General features: G+C 47.2%; 1 long non-coding RNA gene across 1 annotated transcript in view; it reads left to right on the top strand.

The window, feature by feature from the left end:
* The first annotated feature begins 2,813 nt into the window (after positions 1-2,813).
* Positions 2,814-6,000, top strand: part of LOC144374430 (uncharacterized) — a 39,483-nt gene continuing 36,296 nt past the window's right edge. The window contains exon 1 of the long non-coding RNA XR_013433829.1: positions 2,814-2,946. This is a non-coding gene — a long non-coding RNA (uncharacterized LOC144374430). The remainder of the gene's footprint in view (positions 2,947-6,000) is intronic.

Genomic DNA, 6,000 nt, shown 5'->3' with positions numbered 1-6,000 from the left:
GGCCATCCACACAGCCTCCAAGCACAAGGACTCCATATAACATGGAGGAAAACTGCTCAGCTCATGGTCACAGTGAAGAGAGGGGATGGGTCAGGATGGAAGAAAGATCACTCCAGGGAAGGCCCCAGTGACCTTCTTCCTCCAGCAAGGTCCCACCTCCCTATGGTCCACTTGGCTTCAATGGCTTTGATGAGGTCACTTCTCAAAAGCCTCATCTCTTAAATCCTGGGAGGCATTTCAGATTCAAACCAGGACACTGTCCTCTGCTTTCCCTCCACAGAGTCCAAGTACATTTCAGTGGTCAGAAAAGCGACACCTCACCACCCCCTGCAAGGGAGGTTGAAAATCTGTTTTTAAACCTAAGTTCAATTCCTCCTTAAATGACAGTGTCTTATTCAGCAGGAATGTTGCCCAGTTGGCACACTGCTGGAGTAGCTTAGCCCCTGCTCCAGAGAGGAAGCTATTGGTGGGTAAGTAGGTGACCAGGAACCCTGCTCTGAACATGTGGCACTGTACATGCTGTTACACTAGAGGGCCGCATCAGTCTAGTCCTCTTAGACCTCAGGCCATCCCATTGGTGTCTGTGGTCTCCAGACCCTTGGGTCACTCTGCTCTTTCCTCATAAATCTCCTCCTTTTACCCCAGCATTCCCTAACAATCCTGTTTGTTATTGAGTCTGAGATGCCACAGCTTATGTCTGCTACTTTATGTGCCAAAAAGAGGAAAACATTGCCAATTAATCTTTAATATTATGTTTTCTTTCAAACTAAAGTTTTATTTTGTATGTCTTAGATATAATTATTTTTACAATTGTTAAGCCTTGAATTTTTAGTCCTATACAGAAAAAGGAAAATATTCATAAAATTAATTGGTTAGGTATTCTTAAAGCTTCTCAGTTCAAAATCCAAAGCACTGTCTTCAGATTCTCTCTGTTCCTTCAAAGGTGTTAGTGAAAAGAGCACTTTGGGGCTGGGTTGGTAGAATGCCTGTCTAGTATGTGCGAGGCCTTGGATTTGATCCCCAGTACTACAGAGAGAAAAGTGCTTCACTGTTATTCCAGGATTTCCTTCTAAGCTGTTCTTACTGGTTTGCAACTTCTGGTGTGAATGCAAGACAATGACAATGTATCACAACCATAAGGTGGCCCACACCCATTAGTGATAATGAAACATGGAGGGTGAGTGCAAGATCAGCATATGGCCAGCATCAGTGTGTGTAGCCTGACACAAAGAACTGGGAAGCCCTGAAGGAGGCATCTTCTTTGATGGAGTTTTAGAGCCAATGGAATGTATCAGTCAAGACTTCAAGGACACAGAAATAGGTTTGCAGGGCTGGGATCTGTAAGCATGTGGATGAAAGTCATACTCGTGGGCTTGCCTGTGATAGAAGACATCCAAGATGTTCTATGGTTTGACACGTTCCTCCAAGGTTCAAGTGTTGAACTTAATCCTGAATGCAACAATGCAGGAGATGGGGGCTTAATAGGAAGTGATTAAGTCATGAGAATTATGCCCCCATGAATCAAGTTTGCTTTTACGGGGTCACCCTTACAGTGAATTCATTAGGAGAGTTCAGCCCTCTTCCTCACCCTTTTACTTTTCACTCTGAGGTTTGCTGCACCAAGGCTTCACCAATATGCCATCATTGTGCCTTTGAACTTCTCAGCCTCCAGAACCAGTAGCCAAAGAAATCTCTGCTTTTTAACCCCTTCTCAGATATTGTTGTAGCAGCAGAACCCAGGCAAGGACACTATCTAAGCCTAGGGAAAGGGGCGGGGGGGGGCAGGAAGCAATGTTGAGGCTTGGGACACTCAAATATTTAGAAATCTAGACTGTACATTCAGGGTGGCCCCAAAACTGCAAGACGAGGCACTAACATGGCATCCCTGAAGCTGAACAGGAGGATTGATGGCTTCTTCAAAGTACTACTAGGAGGTCATGTAGAATCAATGGAAGAGTGACCACTGGATTTGGCAGCATGGAGGTCATGTGTGACCTTGTCTAAGGGATTTTCTCGCAATTGGGGGAAGCCACAGGGGAGCTGACTGAAAACCAGGTTGACTGCTGGTAAGAAGGTGCCAGGTGCCTGACCACTTTGAACACTTCTGTCATCACAAACATACAGCCAAGAGAGGTGATGGTGTTTCCTTCCAACGTCTTGGGCATGTCTGATTGCTAATCCAGCCACGGAGATGGCGGGCCTGGAGTCCCTGGAGCTGCAGGGCGCTGGGGAGACCCGGGAGGCCGCGCAGCAGGGAGACCAAGGCTCCAAGGCCGCACCCACCCAGCCGCTTGGGAACTAGCCTTTTCAGGCGCTGCCTTTCTCTTCTGGGGAGCAGGCTCATCCTTTGCGTCGTCTCTTAACAAAATCCGACCCCCGGTCCCATCAGGGGTCTAGCTGAGGACTTCAGGACGAGAGAGATCTCAGCTCCCCACTGCGTGGCGGTCCACGTGGGGACACTGGCGGCCGGAGCGGTTTCGTGGAGGAGGGAATGTTCTCAAGCTGGGCCCTTTTTAGTCACCAGCTACTCTCCAGGTCCTCAGCCAGCCAAGACTCCTATTTCCCCTAAAACCGAACGCCACGCCCTCCTTCCCGTTCGCTCCTCCCACTATCCCCAACATGGCACGGCCCGCTGCGCATGCTCTGTAAGCGCGTGCAAGAGGCCGGCGGGGCAGGGCGGCCGCAGTGACGTCGGCGCGCCCGGTGCAGGAGGGCAGAGCGAGCCACATTGACGCTCATCGGCCACGCCCCCGCCGTGGTGGTGGGGGGGAGGCGTGCCCTCTGGGCTGGCTCGCCCCCTGCGCATACTCTCGCTCTCACACACGCACTCCCTTCAGTTCCGCCAGCCGCGCCTCCGCGGCCGCCCAGCCCCAGGGAACTCTGGTGGCACCATGTCTTCTCCTCCCGAAGGGAAACTACAGACTAAAGCTGGACACACGCCTGCAGGTACTGACTGGTTTCCGCTTACTCTCGGGGCGCCGGGCGCAGGAGGCCCCGGAGGAACTGGGAGCCCTGATGCCCAAATGCGCCGCAGGGGAGTGCAGGCGCCCGGGCACGGTCCGCAGGCCTGTGCGGGATTCCACCGCTGCACCACCCGCTGTGGTTGGCGCCCGCCAAGACCTGCTGTCATGACGAGTGCGACATGTAGTCTACCTGTGACCGTTGCTTGCTAATGACCACGGCCTAAGCCCAGTTGCACAACTTTACAAAAGACAAAGTTTGAGCTGTTATGGTTTACTAAGAATGTACAGGTTTTCTTTCTTTCTTTTTTCTTTTTTAAAGAGTAACAGGAGTCTGTGTTTTTAATATCGGGATGATTAATTGTAGCCCGACAGCATTGGGTACTGATAAAAGAACCAAAGGGGTGGAAATCATTTTCATCCTTATTCACTCAGTATGACTTCTCTTACCCTACTTTCTTTCAAGTTCAGCTTTTTTTTTTTCAAATGTGCTTTTAAAAAAGAAAGAAAACGCTAATCTTCTGAGCCAAACAAGCTAAACCCAGGAAAGAGCCATCTTTCTTAGGATATAGGAATTTAAGCAGCCTTTGGGTTCACTGGGGCCTTCTATCTCTCTGCTCACAGTTCTGTTTGCTGTGATGTTTTCCAGACTGGTCGATTTCCATTTCTGCTGCCCTTTCAAGGGACAGTGGATCCATATGGAAAGACACCTGGTGAGCAGATCAAAGTATTTAGGTGACATAAGACAGGTCACATTGAGGTTTGGGGTTCTTTTAGGGTCTTAATTGCAAATGTCAGTACTAGAACTCAATCTTATGCTGACAAATCCTCAGAGGACTGAAGCTTTTTTTGTGACACATCTATGCCATCTATAGTGAAGAATTCGTAATCTGTCTCCCACTGTAGGACACAAATTCTCTGCCTCATTACAGGGAATAGGGACAATTCTTTAAATATGTTACACTGCAGAGCAGGAATATACTTCACTATCGACAGCCTCTCAACAGCAACAACTTGTGCTAGAGTGAAAAAAAATGGCTGACTGTTCCAAGAGGACTTATCAGGACCTGTTAGAAAAGTGTCCCACTGTAATGGAAATGGCTTTGGGAGCTTTTGCTCATAACAACAAAAACAAAAAGCTAAGGTGTTGCTAAGAGACAGAGTACCTGGTGCCCTGAGTGCTAGCAGGAGCACAGAAAAACAAAATACAAAACACAAGCAAAACCACTTTCGAAGGGATTCCCTTTAAGGATAGCTCTGGTCTTTAATTCCTACAGCAAGGTGTCCCTGCCCAGCTGCCTGTAGCTCTGTGCTTTTGTGTTGGGAGGAACACCTTTATTTACCCTCATGGTAGGGTTGACACCCCAGAACCTTGCAGCAGCAGTCTTCCTGAGACTGCCCACTCTCCCAGGGTAGTGAATTCATTCAAATATATTTGCTGGAATGATACCAAATCAAAGTAGCAGTAATTAAATTGCATATATAGACATATCCATATGGAGATTTTTAAGATCATAATTATCAAGTGTACATGTTAAATCTGGGAGAAATTTTCATGCAGAATTCTAATTTTGCTTGAATTGTAAACTACAAGGCTTTTGAATTAAAAAATTAATGATTTATTTATGCCTAACAAGAGAAGAGGCAATTTATTTGCACCTGTATATCAGTGAACTTGGGTTCCAAATTTGGAGACAGGCCACTCCATTTTTCTGGGACTTAGATTTCCTCATCTGTGAAATTCCAGGATGGCATGAAGATCTTCCTCTGGATAAGTCCCAGCACATAGCCTTTGCTGCTGTGACTCTTCCAAGCTCTCAGCTGCCCTCCTCAGGATCAAAGCCCCCAGGTCAGTTAACCACAGTAAACTCCAGGGATTTCAGGGCACACCTCTGAACTGTGGCACCCAAGTCTAGCAGGAGTGCTTTGGGTAGTTGTCACTGTCACACAGATTTTTAAGGCCAATAAGACTTGGCCAGAGTTGAAGGAAAGGCCCTGGGCTCTGAGCCCAGAGGCCTAGGTAGACAGGTACTTGGAATGTACAGTAGTTGGAAATTGCAATATTGGCTCTGCAGTACTCTTGGGAGGCATGCTCCCCAATTTACAGAGGACCTGTGTGCAAGCCTCTTTTCCCAGGAAGCCCTCAATGTTCTTCAGTCTGGTGTTGCCAAAGAGTAAGCCATTCTGCCAGCCACTATAATAATCATCAAAGATAGCCAAGAGCATAATTCATAATTAAAATAATTGCCTTGAAAACTTTGGGAACACTTTTATTAAGTGCTTAAATTGGATAACAAACTTGTGCTTAAATCCTTAATCAGAAATAATAAAATTTTCTTACAGTGACTATCTTGCTGTTCTTTTTGTGTTTTTTCTTTATTGCTCTCTGGATCAGGTCCCCTCTTCCCTCTCCCCACAGTAGTCCTATTTTCTTTATTGCACTTACATCCCCCTGTCTGCCTCTCTTCTCCTGGCTTCCAGGGATGGGTCTTATTGATATCTTTAAATCCCAGGGATCTCAATGTGCCTGGCATGAGATACTCCACAAACAGCTTTCTCCTGGGAGTTACTTCAGGCCCTTTCTCACCTTCTATTCCCCAAAGCATGGTAAGCCTCCAACTTCCCTATGTGAGACCTCTCCATTGTGTGCTAATGGTGCATGTGGTCCCCTTCCCTCATTTAGGTTGCGGAATGCAGGAAATGGTGACTGTAATTTGCTGGGTGTAATACTGTGCCAGCATAGTTCTAAGCACTTGGCACTGTCATTAAATTAGTAGTCACCTTATCATTGGGACCCTGAGGACAGTGCCATTTAAAAAAAAAACTGTCTAAACTGTTTGGAGTATGTGACTAGGGGACCAGGCTGAAGGGCCTTTGCTGCTTACAGCCAGACAGGGGACCCTGTCACTTGCCAGTTGCTGCCTCTGAAGGTGTGATCTTATTGGGGCAGTTTGTAAAGGCTTCTGGTTAGTGTGAAAGGAAGGTTCTGTTCAGATACAAAGTATCGTCACTTGAGAGTGATGGATGACCTACACTACAT

The sequence above is a fragment of the Ictidomys tridecemlineatus genome, unplaced genomic scaffold, assembly GCF_052094955.1.
Source record: "Ictidomys tridecemlineatus isolate mIctTri1 unplaced genomic scaffold, mIctTri1.hap1 Scaffold_69, whole genome shotgun sequence".
NCBI classification, from domain to species: domain Eukaryota; kingdom Metazoa; phylum Chordata; class Mammalia; order Rodentia; family Sciuridae; genus Ictidomys; species Ictidomys tridecemlineatus.
This window is presented reverse-complemented; position numbering and strand designations above follow the sequence as displayed.